The following is a 20357-nucleotide window of genomic DNA, read 5'->3' as shown; positions in this document are numbered from 1 at the left end:
AACCCATCTTCCTGTCTGTTGTGGATCGGTGGATCCTTCTGGTTAAGGGAGCTCCCTGTGGTTCCTGATTAAAGTGTCAGGTATCCCATGAAGATGTGGTGATACCAGACTTTCTAGCTCTGCCAAACCACATTCTCGTACCTTCTGAATGTGGTCCCCCTGAGGGGATGACTACTGTAAACACACAGTCCCAGACCTGACATTTCGCTGTCAATCGATACTGAGTGCAGGAGCTAGTTTCAGGTTGACACAGTGCATATGCAAGAGTGCCCAGGTTTCCTGTCTCCTTTGTTAGCCTCTGAAGCCAGGCCCTATGTGGGACTGTTTGAATTCAACTCTGACTGGCATGCAAACACTGCCACCAGCTGCAGGGTTCAACAAAGGACAGGGCAGATCCATAAAGCTCCTGTTAGTTAATTAGGCTAGCCATGGCAGGGGAAAGGTTTGGCCCTCCCCTTTCTGGAGATGCATTTTGTACTCCACCTGTTAGATACCAACTAAATATGACAGGGGTGACTGCACCTGTAGGCTGTGTCCACCCAGTACACAGGTCTATGAGCATGCCATGCAGTGAGCATAGGAAAATGTATGCAGATTAGCCATCATTCAATTTCATTCAAAATGACATAAAAGCCCAGGCGAGTGCACACCCACTGTGCAAGTGGTCGAATTCCTCACACAATCACAGAATGTTCTTTGCTTTCCTGGGTTTTTCATAACGTTAAAAAAAACATTTTTAATTTTTAATTTCTTTTCATACAGGTATAAACACAGGATTCAATTAAAGTGAATAGCTATAAAGTATGAATTAAAGAGTATGAGACACTGAGATGAAAAGGCTGTTGACAGTCAAAAGTAACTGTCTATTTGGAAACCTCCCTTACAGTATCAATAATGTACTGTTTGTATACCAATTCTAAAATACAGAGTTTGTAATGCTCAAAATTAGTTAGATTTGCATAATAGGCCTTGTTGATTATATAGAGCTCAAGAATATTTTGAAATCCACGATAATCGGCAGTAGAATAAAAATAAATATTCAGAAGATATCACCTATCACAAATTATGTAAAAGGTTGAGGGGATAGTCTGTACTATAATTCTGTGCCAAATGCAAAAGAGGTGTGCTATTTCTAACTGCATTTGCAAGAGCTTGCAAAAGTGCTCAGAAATGCAACCCATACACAGACAGAATATGGTTGCTTTGTAGATCTGGTCTTCAGGACTTCCCAAAAGTAATTTATTGATGGCCCTGATTATTGCTGGAAATAAAATCACATCTAAAGCGTAATTTGTAGAGGTGCAAAGAGTGCACACTAGGCCAGCTGATGAAACCATAGTGTGGGGACAAACCTGCCTACGATCTCAGGGATGGTGCTAAGGTTTATGATCTGCATCAATGCCCTTCTTATAAAGGGATCCTTCTTATAAAGAGGGACATGTGGGTGCTCACTAAACTCCCAGACTCCTACAGGACTGTCCTTGGTCCTTTGTGCTCCTGCTTAGGTACAATGCACCTGCTAAAAAAGACAGTCCACAAGGAGCATGGAGAGCTGGTTGCACACGTCAAGCTGCAACAGAGGACACTGTCTACTATTTATTTTCAATATATAATTGAGGGAGCGACATCCAGAGCATAAGGAGCCTATTACATGATTTGTACAATGGAATTCCATGACATAAGCCTCAGCACCGCAGGACCATCAAATGTTACTGTCAGCCTCTTTCTGATTGCCTTCCCCAAACATCATTAGCAATTATGCCAGTGCTGCCCCACCCCCTCCTTTCCTTGACACCCTGGAGACCCACATAGAACCCCTCTGGACACGTCCCTCCTGACAAAATTGTTCAAGACAGATTCTTCCAAACCACCTTAACTCTGTGACTGTGTTGGACATCGGCACCCAAGTGACCCTGATCCCGCCTTCCAAGCCCATGCCCCAGTTCATCACCCTGGTGGCATGAATCCATCGCCCATTCCCCATAGTTCCAACGAAAAAGATCATAGTTGCCCTATTGTCTGACTAGTGATTGCAAGCCACTACTTTGTGCATTGTTCAAACCAGCTTCCATGTTGAGCCCTTTAAGGCTAGCTCATCCCTAGTTTATATTGCCTTGCAGAACATGTCCTTGAAATTGCAACAGGGACACTTTCACAATTAAATCATGTTAATTTTATATCATTTAGATTAACAGAAAATGTGACAAGTCGCCATTTTGAAAACCAGACTGAATTGAAGAAAAAAAGAGAAAATACTTATTTGGTTGTAACTCTGATGAGCAGGGTTTACAGGCTACAGTCTGGAGTTGTAAACATTTTTGCAAAACACAGGTTATTCAATAGGACACTGAGCCTTGCGGTGCAGTACAACTTATCAAGCAATGCTTATAAAAGTCTTGAGTGTGACTACGCTGTTCCTTGGAGATGTTAATAATATATGCATCTTTTGAAGTGTAAATCATATTGCAACAATGTCTATTATCCCATGGGCCACACTCCTTAGCACTAAGGGCAGATCATCACATCTAGTGATTCAATTAATAAGACTCACAAGTGTGGATTGGCTGGCAATGGAATAAGGATGTTTGAGATGGGATGGATGATTGGGTATGTACCCTTTATGACTAGTTGCATAGGACATCAATTGTACACAGATCACAGAGACAGACAGGGGCCACATGCCTGAAGAAGGCAGATGGGGCAAGATAAAGCTCTTTAAAAAAAATAAAAAAATAAATAAAACTGGATTGCCTGGGTTCTCATTAGCCCAGTCTTTAAAAAGCTGCTTTCTCTTCAAAGCAAGCATCTAATTTAATGAGTAGGCCATGTCAATAATTCGGTCAAGGGCCAGGAGTGGGAACTTGGCCAATGTTTGCTTAGTTCCAATTTTCCATGCTTGATTCAATAATCTGGAGACACAACTAAATTGCAAGGATGAACTGATTGAGTAAAAAGAAACACACAGCTATCAGATGCCTTCACTGAGGGCAACACATCTGCTCATGGGCCTAAAACTTGGAACTTCAACACATTCTAATTTTAACATTTCCAATATTGTCAGGGTTGAAATAAGATGTTTTTGAGATTTATTTTGCAACATAAATACTTTTCACATAATTACACCATTAAGAGACACTATGATGATTTATCGTCAGATAGCCTTTCAACCATCCCTCTGCTGGTGACACCCTGAGTTTATCATGATATCATGTTTAAACATTACACTTAACATCAGCCTTTCTTTGTCCAGAATAGGGGATCAATCAAATCACAGAGAACGGAAGAGATTAATAATTGCAGGGGATTTAAATGTTTCACCTGTAATTTTTAACACATAGGGCTAGATTGCTATTAGGATGTTCTTAGTTGCCTGCCCTTAGAAGCCATGGCATTGTGACAGAGTTTTTTTTTAACCCTTTCCATTTAATGGGTTTAACAGGGGTTGATATGTTTAGCCATGTCTGTCCCCTGGCACATCAAGCCTGACAGCACCACTGGGAATACAATTATAAAATGTCCCGTGTCACAATGGCTACATACACACATTGCAGATTGGTTGTAGGTTACTTTAACATTTTAGAAATGTATAGAAGAGTAGAATGCTAGGACTCTATTCAACAACTTTATTACTAATATTGGGTACTGCATTGTAAGTGATTTCAATCCGGCACTTCACCTAAGTCAATGCCTAGCGTGTAATGCACAACTGAAATCCTTATTTATTTGTGTCTAAAAGTTCTTTTATTCTGAATGATTTACCACTCATATCAGGTAGCTCTCCTGGAAACCCCCTCGGTCACACTGAACCAGGAATCAGGCCAGTTTGCAAAGTTAAAATATGTATTTATGTAGTTACAAATTAATCACACTATTTTTAATGGGTATACAATAATCACCAATGATGTTACACTAAGCAATCTCTTAAATGCACAAGGAGCAATAGTGAGCAAAACAATTCAGCACAGAAATAATACTTTTGTGTGTGTTCAAATCAAATAGCAGTGTGGTTACTATTTCCCCCTGCACACTCCTCAACCCCCCAATAGACAATGTAAATAGATAGGAGGAGATAGCAGGTATTCAGGAATGGCAGAATTCAAAGAAAATATCAATCCCACTGTCGGGGGGAAATTCTGCCGGGGTCGGCTGGGCCGTCCGCGGACCTCCGGGCAGGGAGGCCCCAACTCCTCCCGCGTATCACAAAAATGAGTATGAGACGCACACAAGAAGCAAGGTGGTTCTGCTGTTTATTATACAAACGGCAGGGATGGGTCAAGGAGCGTACGCGTCCGTCCTGACACACACATAATCGTGGGGCTCGCAGGCCCTTTTTACCTTGGTATGACGCGCTACTTGCGTCACCTCGAAAAGTTAGCAAAAAACCTATCTCCACTCTGGATTGGTTACTTGAGTGGTAGGGTTAGTATAGCATACATATAGAGAAGGGTATTAGTGGCTGAGAGTCGGTCAGGTGGTATACCTGGGCTGTCCCTGCAATTAGATACATGAGAATTGTTACATGAAGACCCCTGAGGATTGGCCAATGTTAATGGCGTCAGTGATAAGAGCCCCATGTTCTGATTGGTGCATTCGCGAGCCTCCCAGCCTGGGACCATTGCCGTTCCCAGCTCGCGGTGTACCTGTCATTTGCAACAATGTTTCACTATGGGTACGTGCAGACAATGCGAGGACTTATTCATAGGCTGGAAGGCCGACTACTCCCACTGTCGCAGATGTCCATTGAGTCTTTTATTTGTATCTGCTTATGTCTCGTAACGAGAGATCCAGGCGCCTCCATTCTCCTAGCCTTGGCATCCGTTCAGGTGTGGCTTGGTCACGTGAGGCGGGACCGTGTTTGAGGCCGAATTCTGCACAATTAATATTGTTTTTCCCACTGTGTGCCTGGTTTAGTTTGCAGGTGCAACCTTGACGTTGGTGTGCGGCGTGCGAGATTGCAACATTGTGGCTTGGCTGTCTGCCTTTCGCCGGGCTCATTCTGCAGGATCAGCAACCGGACTCTTGTTCATTTTAATGTTCATGGGAGCTCTTGCTTGCGGCCTACTTGAATCAGGTGCATAAATGGAGCCGTTGAGTGCACAGGTGCTTCAGGTTATAGGGTTTATGTGGAGCGTAAGCAAGCCATTTAGATAAGTTCATCGTGCGTCTTGCGTTTCTGCATCTTAGAAGCCTATGTGAAAAATAATAAAGATGCACGTCCGTGGATGTGTCCGTCACCTACGTCATAGCGCTGAGTATATTCTTCGTGTAGGTTGGTGTGTGAGTGTCCAGGGTGCATGGTCGTACAGGTGTAACCGTTGGCTAGGTCGTCATGGCATCTCTAACGATGTATTGGTTTTAGTCGAGTTGATCCAAGTTGCAGGTGTCGGCCTGGGTAGGGCGAGCTGCTGGGCAGGTAGGGCAGGTGTGTGGGCACATCCGTAGGTTCCTGTACCAAGGTATTTGGTCGTCTGGTAGATGGGCAAACTCATCTCGTGGCGGGTGTATAGGCCGTGATCCTCTAGGCCAAGGGCGAGAGGGGATTGGCGGGAGCCTGTTGTTCCATTCTCCCACTTCAGTCCCCCCTCTGGTCGACTTGTCGACCACAAACATATCCTTTTCTTTATCTCCTCTTACTCTCCATATTTTAGTTATTCCTCCCAAATGTCCGTAGTGGTTGACATGGTCTTCAAATGACCAATACATGTATGCACAGGTCCCTCCAGGAGTGCAGTATACCCATTTCCCTATGTAGCTCCTTGGGTTTCTTGGGTTTTCGAGCTTCACAGATGGTGGGTCCAGGTGGTTGTTGGTTATTTGGTTGCGCAACTTCTCTCTCTCTTGTATTATCATGCCAGTGTGTTGGCCGTCATCTGCTGGCATCAAGGGGTGCATACCGGCCATTTCAATCATTTCATCTGTGGTACGTGCCTTCCGGGCTTTCCAAAACCTTATTATGATCAGTGTAGCTCCAGCCAAAATAGTACATCCAACTATAATCTTCAGTCCATCTGACAGCCATGAAGGCATCCATGACCATAATATTGAAAACCAGCTTCCATCCTTTGTTGCACCTTTACTTTCATCCATCATTTTAGAATGCATCTGGGCCAATTGTGAAACTGCTTCTGTCAGTGTACCGTTGTCAGCATCATTGGCAGGGATGAATGTGCAGCATGATTGTCCTATCTTTGTGCAAACCCCTCCTTCCATTGCTGTGAGGAGGTCCAGTACATATCTGTTCTGAAGTGCTACCATTCTTACTGCGCGCAGTTCCTCTTTTATGGCGTTAAATCCATTCACTGTAGAGTTGATGGTCATTATTAGTTCCCATCTAGTTATCTGGAGCCATTTTGCATTTGCATAAGCCTGTAATCCCGGATGTATTATCGAGGAGAAGAACATTGCTGCTCTGCTAAACAGTCTATGTTCTGGCGGAATTGAGGTGAGTGCTGTTTCTGACCTACCCCATAGGTAGTTTCCCATCAGAGGTTCTCCTTGTCTTTTCTTTCTGTTCAGGACAGTATTATTGCTGTTGGTTTTGTTCTCTGGCTCCTTCTGAGGTTGCACAGACCTCTTCTTCCTCTCGTTCCCTTCATCCATTTTGGGGAAATTGGCCATATTCACGTGTTTCTGGGGTACCACTAGTGACGGTACATTAACGTGCACTATTGTGCATATACCATTCCACAGAGGGGGCAGTGTGTGGTATGCTTTGTCTCCGCAGGCCCAGTAGTGGTCCATTATCACTGCTGTTCCTGCTCCCCCCTCAGGTAACTCCATCACACTTGCACAGTTGATGTTATATCCTACTTCCACCTCTCCTTTATGTTGGTAGCATACCTTAGGCGCAGTTAGTGGCAGTATTATTATTGGGTCTTCATCCTTCTCTATCCACGTGAGCATGGGTACGTACTTGATCCAAGTCGTCCAACATCTGTGGTTGTGTCCATCAATAGTTGAAATAGTTTCTTTTGTTATCATGTTGCTGCCAACCACTCCTATCTCCCATTTGTTGTCCAAGTACACCTTCCCTGTTATCGTCACCAGTGGCCTCTCCCAACATCCTGTTTTACCAGCAACTTCAGTGGCATACCAATCACATGGTAGGTACTGTAGTGTTACCTTCTTTGTTTCTCCTTTTTCAGGACCACTCGTCATGTATCTGAAGGCTTCGGTATGTAGACTTTTCTTGTGGTAACTTAAATAAGTCTTGAGGAAGTTGTTTTCATATGGATATGTATCTCGTGTTTTCCACACCAGTTGCACCACTGTCCCTTGAAATCTTCCTTTCGTTTGGAACAGTGGCAGGTATATTATGCATCGTGCTGTTTTTTCATCTATTTCTGTGGCAACAAAAGTTCGAGAAGCGCTCATGGCATATGGAATTAATGAGCAAACGTAGCAGCTGTCTTCTGTTGTCTGCTTACCTATGTGGGTCATGTGTTGATACCACATGTTGTTTGAGATGTGTGCTGAATCTTGTATGTAGTTGTCAATACCTTTATTATCTGAGTATGTGCCACGTTTAACTCTATTATCTTTGTGTGGGATTATACTAATACCACCTGACGTAACACCTGTGGCAGCTGGGGACGGGGGTATGTTAGGTTTGGGTACAGCAACAATATTCATAGCATAGCTGTACTGCCATACAGAGGCAGCCAAGAACCCGGTGATCATCAAAATCCCTATCAATTTTATTACACAAGCTAATTTCACCGGCATTTTGCTCTTACCTTGCTGCAGTCCGGCAGCTTATTCTTGCGACGTTAAAGTTGCCTGCCTGAAAATTCTCAATATGCTTGTTACTAGTGTTAGTGGTTGTTTATTTTCAAGCCCTCCCTATCAGATAGTCATTCAGTGCCCAGGCGAAGAGCTGTTCCCATGCCACTCTAAGTGATCTATCTCTTAGGGCAGGCAAGTATGGGTGGAGGTGGGGCATTGAATATTCTATGGCCAAGAGGAATGCTGTGTAGTAGACACGTACCCTTCTTTTGTTCAGGTACGTTGGCCTTCTTACTTCATAGACAAATTGGTGTGACAATTCTTCTGGGTAGTTATCGTCTGAGGGTACCATCTATTCCTGGGCAGTGAATTTGTTAGTTAACTTACTTTCTTAACAGTACAATAATACGCAGTACCTGCATGTGCAAGAGAAAAGAAAGAGAGAACATTCACGTGTTTACAGGTGTATATGTGCACAACAATGTCCTTCAGTTCTGTTGTTACTACAGGGGGTAGGGGGTCAATGGGCAGGGGGGCAGAGGGTTTGGGTCTTAGCTGGCAGAAGTCTCTTTACTCTTTGATCGTGTGATCATGGGGTGGGTGGGTCCAATAATTGTCTCTGGGGGATCTGGGGGTTGACAGGGTATGGGGACACTTAAGCCGTCAGAAATGGCAGAAGTCTCTTCCTCCGTTGGTGACGCTGTTGTTGTTCTTCCGATGGCCCTGTCGGTGGCGCTGGGGCGGGTCAGGACTTTGTAGATCTTTACGTCACGTAGGTGATTCCAGGCACGTTTGTCCTGTAGCTTTACTGCTCTCGTTGATGTCTCCTCTACCAGATGGGGGCCAGTAAAACGTGGATTGTTCCACTTCCTGTTGAAATTGCGTAGTAGCACGTGGTCACCTTTAGCAATTTTACACAGTCTTTCCTTTTCCAGTTCTTTATCCGCGTCTTCTTGTTGATCGCTGTTAGACCCGCCCCGTGTGCGCTCGAGCTGTTGAGACACAAACACTACACTAGTAATCAAAGAAGACACATATTGGTACATTTCATCACCAAAAACAGTGGCAGTACTATCTTGGTCTGTGAATGCTCTTGATGTTGGTGTCAGAGGAAGGCGCATTTGGCGTCCGGTAACCACCTCGTGCGGGGTGAGGTGGTGGTCGGAGCCCGGCCTATTTCTTAGCTCAAATAGGGCTAACGGAAGGCAATACAAGCAACTCTTTTTTGTTATTTGCTGTATTTTTGCAATTGCCTCCTTTAGTAGGCCATTCAGGCGTTCGCATACACCGTTGGCCTGTGGGTGGTATGCACATGCAAATTTATGCTTGATGCTCAATAAGGACGTGATGTGCTGGAACATTTCGTTTGCGAAATGCGTGCCATTGTCTGACCGCAGTACCTCGCACACCCCCCACCTGGGGAAGACCTCCCTCACTAGGAATTTAGCTGCTCTGAATGCATCTGGGTGGGAGCATGGCCCTGCTTCAATCCACCTCGAAAATGGGCATACTACTACAATCATATACCTGTTTCCTTGACATACGTTGATCATATCAACATAGTCAATATGGAGATGTCGGAAGGGTCCCTCTGGCCGGGGTATAGTACCTTTTATCACCTTCAGAGTGTGACCGGCCGTAAACTGTTGACATGTGAGACAGTTACTTATGAAATTTGACACATGGGAATTTAACTCGGGGCAAAACCAGTCTTCCCTAATTCGTGCTGCAATTACTTCCTTGCCTGTATGGGCTGGGTGGTGTAGTTGGCCTCAGGGCGGTATTCAATAGTGCCAGTGGTATTACAATTTTTCCAGTGTTACCCTGGCGCCATAGTGCGTCAGTTGGTGACATTGTGCATCCTCTTTTTACCCATATTTCTTTTTCTGCCATTGGTGCAGCCGCTTGTAGCTCCATTATCTGTGTGGCGGGGAGATGGGTGTACCCTTCTCTTATCAACATCTCCTTAGCCATTCCCCTTCCTCTCCCTCTCTCTGACTCTGGGGGGTTCCATATCTCACCAAAGTACGCAGCATACTTCGCATGTGCGTCTGCCGCTGCATTCCCTCTTGAGACATGATCTTCTCCATTGGTATGTGCGGTACATTTGACCAAAGCTAATTCCTGGGGGTTGTTTATTACTTCAATTAGTTCAGCCAGTAAGAGAGCATGTTGCACTGGAGTGCCGTCAGCTCTTCTAAACCCTCTTCTTCTCCATTTTGACAGCCCTGAGTGGACAGTGGACGTAACATATGCGCTGTCAGAATATATGGTCACTCGTTTATTAAAGCTTTCCTTCAATGCCAAGATCAGAGCAATCAGCTCAGCCGCTTGAGCAGAGTAATGCTGTGGTAATTGCACACATTTCATTGCCACACACACCGGTACCTCCATCATTTTCACCACCGCTGCCCCAGTCCTCCTAATCCCATCCCTTTGGTCGATTGTTGATGACCCATCAATGAACAGGAGCTCACCTCCCTCTAATGCGTTTTCTTCAACTTTTCTACCACATGAGTACATTTCAGTGGTTTGCGTACGATCGTGTGCATAATCTCCTTCCTCAATTACTTCTGCTAAAAACCTTGCAGGGTTGACCGTGCTACATCTAACAATTGATAGCTCAGCTCTAGATAAGATGATCTCATAACCTGATGCCCTCTGCGTGGTTAGGGTGGACTTGGGTTTATTCAATATTGCAAATAGTGCATGTTCCACAAATAGTGTGGTTGGGCATCCCATGGTGATTGTTGACGCTTTTTCTACCGCAAAAGCAGCTGCGGCGAGACCTTGTTCGCAAGGGAAATGCCCCAACATTACAGGAACTAAGTGGCCACTGTAAAACGCTACTGGTTTGTAGCCCATGCTGGTTTTTTGAGCCAATACTGCTTTCATTACTGCTGAGTCGCAATGTGAAAATATGAAAAATTGTCGCTCATAATCTGGGGTGGCCAATACTGGAGCGGTTGATATTGCATCTTTCAGTTCATCAAAAGCCTCTTTCATTTCCATTGTCCACCCCAACTCTTTCTCCCCTTTGTTAGCTTCTTTTAACCCCTCAAGCAGGGGTCCTATGTTTGAGCTATAATCAAATACCCAGGCTCTACAGTAGTTACACAGACCTAGAAACTGCTGTAGTTCCCTCACTGTTTGTGGCAATGGCGTTTTTGAAATGGCCTGTGCTCTTTGTGGGGCAATCTTTCTTCCATGTTGGGATATGAGCTGACCAATGTACAATACCTGTTCCTGACAGTACTGTAACTTTTCCATGTCTACCTTGTAACCTTTTTCAGCCAATATTGTCAGCATCTTTAACGAGTCCTCTCTGCATCTATTTTCGTTTGTGCTGCAAATTATTATGTCGTCTACATACTGCAACACTGTGCTTCCTACTTCAATGTACCCAAATCCATCTGTATTACTCTGTTGAATATTGAGGGTGACTCGCAGTATCCTTGTGGCAATCTAGTGTGTTTCCACTTTGTGTTTCTGTATGTGAAGCTTGTCAAATCTTTTGAGTCTGGGTGCAATGGTATCGAGAAAAAAGCATTTTTAAGGTCGATCACTGTAAATCGTGATGCCTCTGCTGGAATGCCACACAATATTGTGGCCGGGTTTGCCGCTATGGGGTACTCTGCTTCCACTATGTTGTTCAAGGGCCTGAGGTCCTGTATGAAGCGCCAAGACCCCCCTCTAGCCTTGCGCACTGGGTATACAGCTGTGTTACATGGTGATTCTGATGGGACCAGTATGCCATTATTTATGAGGGCCGTTATGGTTTCATATATGCCCTCATCTGCCTCTTTTGATAGTGGGTACTGTTTTACTCTGGGGAGTATTGCACCTTTTTTCAATTTTATCCTTACACCCCCTATACTTTTTATACATCCTACGTCATAGGGGCTAGTAGTCCATAGCGATGTGGGTACCTTTGTCATATCCTCCTCAAAGAAGGGAACTGGGGTGGATGCCTGTGCCTCAAGTGCCAGTGCAATTTTTTGTGCCACTTGTTTATACGCCACTCTTAGCCATATCTCCACACTCATCATAAACACCATTTCACCTTCCTCCTTTTCTTCTGAGAAGAGCTCCTCGTCTGACACCTGGGTTAGTCTACATCCCTCTGCTAGTGCTATTACTGCTCTCCATGCTCTTCCTTCGCTGTCTTGGGCATGCACTGCAATGTAATCAGCTGTTGCTATGATGCTCTCTATGTTCACTGAAATCACCTTTCCTTCTGGTTCATTGGCTGGAGTTTCTGGTCTGAACAAATAGGCTGCTGGCCTCCTCCATATCTTTCCTTCTATCCCTGGCATCCATGCAAATGCCATGTCTGTCCCGTACTGAAATAGTTCACCATCAACTGGCTCAGCCCTAATCGCTGTCTGTCCGCAGTATGCTTGCATTATTTGTCGTGCTGTGAGCATGTTGATCCCTGGAGTAGAGCAAATTATGCCGTTTTCCGTAAAGGAGATCGTCATATTCAACCTGTTCATGATGTCTCTCCCCAGTATATTTACTGGTGAGGCCCTAGAATATAAAAGTGGGACTGACATGTCGCAATCCCCTATTGATAAGGGGACGTTATCAGTAAAGGGAACCAACCCCCTAGCCCCAGAAAATCCTTGGGTGTTCATGGCTTCGCCTGACATCTTAAACTTACCTTCCCTTATGCAAGACCGGGTCGCCCCCGTATCAACAAGGAATGATAACTTTTTGTCACCTATCGTTACCTCTATGCGTGGTTCCTCCGCACTATTAGGGGTTACTGACAGGATGGGACACACCAAGGCCGTCTGTGGGCTGTCCTATTGAGGGTACAACGATTGGCTGTTTCCTGTGTAAGGGTTGTGTCCTAGTACTGTCACCCTACCCAGTTGTGTTTGTTGTGCTTGGGGTTGTTGTGTTGTCGCTACCTGTTGTTGTGGCAGTGAAAATTCCTGTAGCTGTTGTTGTGTTGCTAGTTGTTGTTGGTCATTTCCCTGTTGCAACGTCTGCTGTTGCTGTATCCCCTGCTGTTCCTGTGTGGGCCTTAGTTGTCCCTGCTCATTCCATAATGGTGTCCCTGGTCTTACTCTACACGTGCGTGACATGTGCCCTACCAAACCACAAATCCAACACACTGGTGGTTCCCTACTTTGCCATGGAAAGCTACCTGAGTTGTCCTGGTATACTGGTTGACCGGTGGGGTAGTAATTTCTAAGTCCTCCCACCTGTTGTTGTGTGTTATATCCGTATTCCCCTCCCTCTCATTATTCCTCCTCTTCCCCTGTTATAGTTATAATACCCAGCTCCTGGCGTTGAGTATCCTCCTCCCAAGTTGGTCGTGTATGGTTGGAGTGGCGGCATCGGTTGTGTTATAGTCTGGGAGGGTTGTATTTGTGAGTGATCTTGTGCAGCCACTACTTGTGTGGGGCTTTGGGTCATTGTTGCAGGTGTAGTTATTAGTGCCCCTTCCATTGTGTATTTAGTAATTTTTTTCTGTACAAGTTTAGCCTCTTCCGCTTTCCTGTCCTCTTCCTTTTGTTTCATTTTACCTTGCCATGTCCTACAATGATGTACTATTGTCAGTTGTATTTCTGGCCATGCTTTTGCTTCCATTCCCACCACTTTCTTCAGTTGTTTCTGAACTCCTTCTGGGAGCCCTTGTACCAATATATGATAAAATATTGCTGGTGTTTTGTCCCATTGTTCTCTAGTTTCCATGCGCCACTTCTCTTGAATTTCCTGGATATAATCAACAGGATCTTCGTTCTCACGCATCTTGCGTGAGGTAATTGCTCCTATGTCTGATGTGTCTGGATACTGTACCCTTAGTGCCTGCCATAATGCATGTCTGCAGTTTGCGAATGGTGCCCCATCGTGTGATGTGTTGGTTATGGTTACCCCAGTGAATCCCGCTCTTTTCCAAATATCATCCGCTGCATCCCCTAATATGGATATTAGAAGGCCCTTTACATCCCCCACTGCCAGTTTCTGTCCTGCGGTATGTTTTTCCATTTCATATATCCATTTACCTGCACCTCCACTTAAAGATGGGAGCCTGCACTTTATATTTTCTTTGTCTACATGCTTCCAAGGGACACATTGTGGTCTCACCCCTCCCCTCTCCAGAAGTGGCATTAAGTTGTGTCTCGTTATATCCCTTGGGTTCCATAAAATTGAGTCCCCACACCCCTCCTCTTCTTCCCTCTCTCTTATCTCTTCTATTCTGTCCGTAATTCCCCTGCTCGTAGCTCCTTCTCCTCTTTCTTTTCCCCTTCTTTCATCATCTCCTGTAGCTAATGTGGGCATGTGTATTTGTCCTACCTGCCTACGTCTAGGGAGGTCTCTAAGCCTACCTACATAAGGTGTCATTTCGTTTGTGAAAGGCGCGAGTTTAGTTGTACGTAGTGAGCGTGGGGTGGTTGACTGATGGTAGGATGGTGAGGGTGTGACAGTGGCGGGAGTGGGTGTGGCTTCATGTATCTGCCCTTTCGCTATCCCTCGCTCTTCCTCCTCACTTTTCTCTAGTTCATCCTTTCTCATACATATCCAGGGTGAGTCTGTATTGGTCCGAGTGGTGTATAGTTTATCTAGGCTTTCCCTGTCACTGGTTCTTCCTTCCTTCTCCATTCCTTCTTCTTCCTCACTACAAAAGTCGTCTGTATGTGGCTGCCCCCACTCTGTCTTTCTCCCCTTGATAGTTACTGTTTTTAAGTCTATTAGGTCTGTGTCTCCTCTTTCTCCTTTACCACCCGCTCCCCTTTGTGCTGATGTTGTTGCTACTTCTGTATCTCTATATACATACCTCCTTTCCTCAATCTCTCCTCTCCTATCTTCTCTTTCCCCTTCATTTCTCTCCTCCATCTCTCTACCAATTCCCTCCCTTTTCCTTTTTAATTCCTCCATTACTTCACTACTCATCCTTCCCAATACCCTTTCATCCTCTTCCTTCCTTTCCCTTCTCACCCTCTCCCTTTCTAATATACTCTCTATCACCCTCCCTTCTTCGTATTTCCTGGTCGTTTCTGATAGTAATCTCTTCTTCCACATTGCCATTTGTTTTTCTTTCTCTTCTTCTTCCTTTTTCCTCTCTCGTAGTACTGCTCTTGATACCCTTTCTGCTGCAGCTTTTACCCTTTCTGCTTCTCTCCTTTGCTCCTCATTTCGTTCCCTTATTCTTTCTAACTCGTTCTTACCTTCTTTCCTTTCCCTCGCTCTCTCTCTTTCCTCCCTCTCAAGCTGTTTTATTAGTTCATTCTGTTCGTCTCTTAACTCTGCTAGCCGTTCCTCCAAAACCTCTTCCTTTCGTCTTACCATCTCTTCTCCCCTTATTTCGCTCCCTCTGGTATTATCCTCGTCCATTTTCCTCACTACCTCCCTCTCTTCTCCTGTTAATGTACCTCGTAACTTTAATAGTATCTGTGCAGCTACCCACTCGTCATGTCCTATTTCCTCAGTTTGCTCTTCTCCAGTCCTCCCCTCCCCCTCTGGTATCTTCCTATATGCTGATCCCGTAGTACTAGTCCACTCCCCTCCCTTGTTGACGCCTGTCACTGCATATGGTGGTGGGCTGTATGTCGGGTTCGAGTACCCCTCAGCCGCCCTTAATTGCTCTCTTCCTATTTCTCCTAGTTCTCTTAAAGGGTACAATCCTCCCCCTCTGTTTTCACTACCTTTGCTAGGGTTATATCATCGCTCTGTTCCTTTTTTAGTTAATTTTCTTTTGGGTTGTTATTCTTTTCTCCTCCCTCTTGTCCGTCCCCCGTGTTCTTTGGGCCTTCACTCTCCTTCTCCCCACTCTCTCCTTCCTCCTTAATCTCTTTTCCTTCCGGTGTTTCCCCCATAGTGAACATTCCATTTGGTCCTGGTCGGGACCCCTGGAACATCCGCCATAAGTTAAACATCTCCACATGGTTTGTCAATTTCTTCCCCTTGTATGTATTATGCAGATGGTTTAGTAGTGAATGTTGGGTATATGGATCGAAGCTACCATTAGGCGGCCATGGTGTTGTCATTTTGTTGTCCGTCCCCTGTGTCCATTCAATGCTATACTTGATCAATTTCTCCCGATGGGGTGACAGTGTTTTGCATATGTGCTGTAGTGGGGTAGTGAGGGTGTTCCCCACCCTCCCGATCCTGCTCCGTGTGACATAGCAGCGCTCCACTTGCTATCCTTCCCCTGTTTGGTAGCTGTTATTTTACTAACACCTACAACACACAACCTTTTACCTTTACCTGGCCCCGTGAGTTTGGGGACTTGCGATAGTCCGCTAAGGAAAATTATAAAAATATAGTATTTACATCTCCATATTCTTTTCTTCCTTGTCTTCCTTTATAGAACACCCTTGCGGCCCCCTGCGGCCGAGGCGCACGTAACCCCCTACGGCTGCGTACCCCTTGTGATGTTCTTATACAGTCGTCCTATTTTCATTTGCTCCTCCCCCCTCTTCGGCACTGGCCGTGGCCGGCGTTCTCCGTGCGCAGCCACGTCCCCCGTTTCGCCTTTTCCTCGATCAACTCGTTACCGGTTATATCCGTTTCCACTCCCTTACCACAACTCTCTACCCCACCATCCTCCGAAAGAGAGATGCCTTGTGCTCGGGATATCCTATGAAAGACCTACTGGTGACGTCACCGATCTCTCCAGCTTAGTAGTTAGGTCTTAATACACTTATACTCTACCCCCGTTAACCCCACAGCTGTCTTCCTGTCACGCCTGGAACAAGGTAATCAACAATATATAATCGGACTGCGCACGCTGCGTCGCCTCGCGTGTGATACGCCCCTCGACAGGAGGGCTTAACCAGCCAATTATCTTCCGTATTGGGCAACCAACTAGCTACCGCCTACAGGGAAATGTCATCTACCTATCGAGTTTCTTGCTCGATCAATAGGGATCCTCATCTACTCATTGATCTATAATCACCAAATCGTAGGAAACCGCACACACACACACCCATACACGTAGTCGCAACCTTGGCCAATCAGTGTCTACGAGCAGCCGCACGTGATGTTTTCGTGCTCCGCCCCCCTTTTTCGCGTAGCGTAGCCGACTGCTCTCACACTCGTTCGGCTACCATTCATTTCATAGCCAACACTAAATTGTCAAGCCTTCGCCGCGCACCTGTGTAACACCTCCCACCTCCCTTATTTAATTCCTCCCCCCTCCCTCACAATTTCACATTGCTTGTTGGGTGTGGCATACTCACCAAGTCCTCTCGATGCGCGGTCGCTCGACTGCGTGCACCCCTCCAAGCGGCTCGCCACCTCCCCTCGTCTGGAGCACGTCTGGACACTCGCCAACCGCCGGCGGGATACTTCTCAACCGGCTCCCGAAGGCCAATATCCGGATTGCGCCGTCCGGTCTTCTCGCAGTTCCGCGATGGTCCTGTAGTCCTCAGAAGGGGGCAGCGGCAGAGGGGGCCGCGCCGCCAGGCCTCCTCGCAGCGGGAGCACTCGGAAAAATAAAATAAAAGCAGACCTTAAACAGATCTCAGCAGTGCCTCCAACTTGTCGGGGGGAAATTCTGCCGGGGTCGGCTGGGCCGTCTGCGGACCTCCGGGCAGGGAGGCCCCAACTCCTCCCGCGTATCACAAAAATGAGGATGAGACGCACACAAGAAGCAAGGTGGTTCTGCTGTTTATTATACAAACGGCAGGGATGGGTCAAGGAGCGTACGCGTCCGTCCTGACACACACATAATCGTGGGGCTCGCAGGCCCTTTTTACCTTGGTATGACGCGCTACTTGCGTCACCTCGAAAAGTTAGCAAAAAACCTATCTCCACTCTGGATTGGTTACTTGAGTGGTAGGGTTAGTATAGCATACATATAGAGAAGGGTATTAGTGGCTGAGAGTCAGTCAGGTGGTATACCTGGGCTGTCGCTGCAATTAGATACATGAGAATCGTTACATGAAGACCCCTGAGGATTGGCCAATGTTAATGGCGTCAGTGATAAGAGCCCCATGTTCTGATTGGTGCATTCGCGAGCCTCCCAGCCTGGGACCATCGCCGTTCCCAGCTCGCGGTGTACCTGTCATTTGCAACAATGTTTCACTATGGGTACGTGCAGACAATGCGAGGATTTATTCATAGGCTGGAAGGCCGACTACTCCCACTGTCGCAGATGTCCATTGAATCTTTTATTTGTATCTGCTTATGTCTCGTAACGAGAGATCCAGGCGCCTCCATTCTCCTAGCCTTGACATCCGTTCAGGTGTGGCTTGGTCACGTGAGGCGGGACCGTGTTTGAGGCCGAATTCTGCACAATTAATATTGTTTTTCCCACTGTGTGCCTGGTTTAGTTTGCAGGTGCGACCTTGACGTTGGTGTGCGGCGTGCGAGATTGCAACATTGTGGCTTGGCTTTCGCCGGGCTCCTTCTGCAGGATCAGCAACCGGACTCTTGTTCATTTTAATGTTCATGGGAGCTCTTGCTTGCGGCCTACTTGAATCAGGTGCATAAATGGAGCCGTTGAATGCACAGGTGCTTCAGGTTATAGGGTTTATGTGGAGCGTAAGCAAGCCATTTAGATAAGTTCATCGTGCGTCTTGCGTTTCTGCATCTTAGAAGCCTATGTGAAAAATAATAAAGATGCACGTCCGTGGATGTGTCCGTCACCTACGTCATAGCGCTGAGTATATTCTTCGTGTAGGTTGGTGTGTGAGTGTCCAGGGTGCATGGTCGTACAGGTGTAACCGTTGGCTAGGTCGTCATGGCATCTCTAACGATGTATTGGTTTTAGTCGAGTTGATCCATGTTGCAGGTGTCGGCCTGGGTAGGGCGAGCTGCTGGGCAGGTAGGGCAGGTGTGTGGGCACATCCGTAGGTTCCTGTACCAAGGTATTTGGTCGTCTGGTAGATGGGCAAACTCATCTCGTGGCGGGTGTCTAGGCCGTGATCCTCTAGGCCAAGGGCGAGAGGGGATTGGCGGGAGCCTGTTGTTCCATTCTCCCACTTCACCACTTTGCCCCCAGCAACACAAGAGAAAAACGGAATTGATAGGCAAGCTGTCAAAATGGTCTTAAGGTGATCTTGAGAATGGATTGGGTGAAACAGTAAATATGGTTTAAAATGCTGAAATTGTTTAAATTCTTATGGGAGCTGCTTTAGATAGTTACAGACAAACACTAGCAATGATTTAATCCTAAGAAGCAATGTGATATCTTAAAACTGAGGTCAGAAGCAATCAAAAGCTATTTTACACGTGTCAGAAATTCCCTAAACGAAAATTTGCAGCAAACTTTTCCATGCGCGATAATCGTGATTACGTGAGAACTATATGGATTTGGGATACGGTTTTAGATGCGAATAAAAGCTGTGAATGTTAACTACAAGCACAAGGTAAAATATTGTTTCTAGCCCAAAAACTGAAGAAGCTATGGACATTTTAGTGGAGGTCGATTTTGGATATAGGCGCAAAAATGGAAAACAGGAATGCACTTTTAAAAGACAAATGGGATTTCTTACATTAGATTATGCCTATAGAAAAAGAGAATGCCACGTATGAATCTCCATCAGTTCCTGGCCAGGGAACTCTTCACGTGGTGGATACTCAATTTCTTTCTAGGATTCACTTTAGTTACTCACAACACTAATGACTTATGATTTTAGAAAACAAATGAGAGAAACTCAGCGCAAGAAAAGTTCTGACAATACTATGATTCTGAATTTGCGGATGGGATGAATTGAGATTGGAATGAGATTATGCAAAGTACATATGCTATGTGAAATAGTTTTTTCTATAGATACTCACTAGATAGGTTTTTAAATGGAACCATCAGGATTCTGTCAAGGATTCTGGTCAGGGATTCTGGTCAGGGATTCTGGTCAAGACAGACAGCTGGGCACACCGGATTGGACTGGGTCTGTTCACAGCACCGTACGGGACTGGATCGGGTCTGCAATGGCTCTGGTCACAGCTCGGCACAGGACTGGATTCAATCTCTTGGTTCTGATGATAATTCTTTTAGCACGCAGAAATACAACACAGCCCGGCTGTTTGTTTGATGTTCCCCTATGGTGGTGGGATTCTAATTCTGGAATTTAAAGCCTAGCTGAGAATGGTTCAGCTATGCAATCGGACATTCTCTGCTTTGCCAAGTTTCTGGAGTCTGGAGCAAGGAAGATGGATGTTCTGCTCCAGGGTCCGCCAGCAATCGGTTACTGGGTGAATTTGTCCCTTTTTCTGAGCACTGAGATGTCTCTATTTATGCTTATGATAAAGGTGTGTGTGTGCTGGTTTATCCTAAGCGTGCCCCATGGACAGAGATTGGTCAGGGTCTCCTCTCTTCCTTGATAGGAGGAGAAAAACAGTGTGTCACCATGATGATGTGGGTTTACAAGGCCTAGAGTCCACCCCTGGCCTTTTGAACACAAAATCTACTTTTGGTACAATACATATTTCCATGTGTGCTGCCTCTATAACAATCATATATATAGATTACATATTTTGTGTAGCAGATACTCTTCCAAACCCTGTCACTGTAAGATCTTGTGTCTGATTTTTACAGAATTTTGCCCTTTTTATCCAGAATACAATGTCCAATTTCGGAGAAAATGTCTACAGATGTGCGCATTGAACATGGGCATAAGTATATGAAGTTTCATGCTTCTATCAAAAATACATTGTTTGTAATATCACATTTT

The sequence above is a fragment of the Ambystoma mexicanum genome, chromosome 1p, assembly GCF_040938575.1.
Source record: "Ambystoma mexicanum isolate Mex_15411 chromosome 1p, UKY_AmexF1_1, whole genome shotgun sequence".
Lineage (NCBI taxonomy): Eukaryota > Metazoa > Chordata > Amphibia > Caudata > Ambystomatidae > Ambystoma > Ambystoma mexicanum.
Note: the sequence above shows the minus strand (reverse complement) of the source record.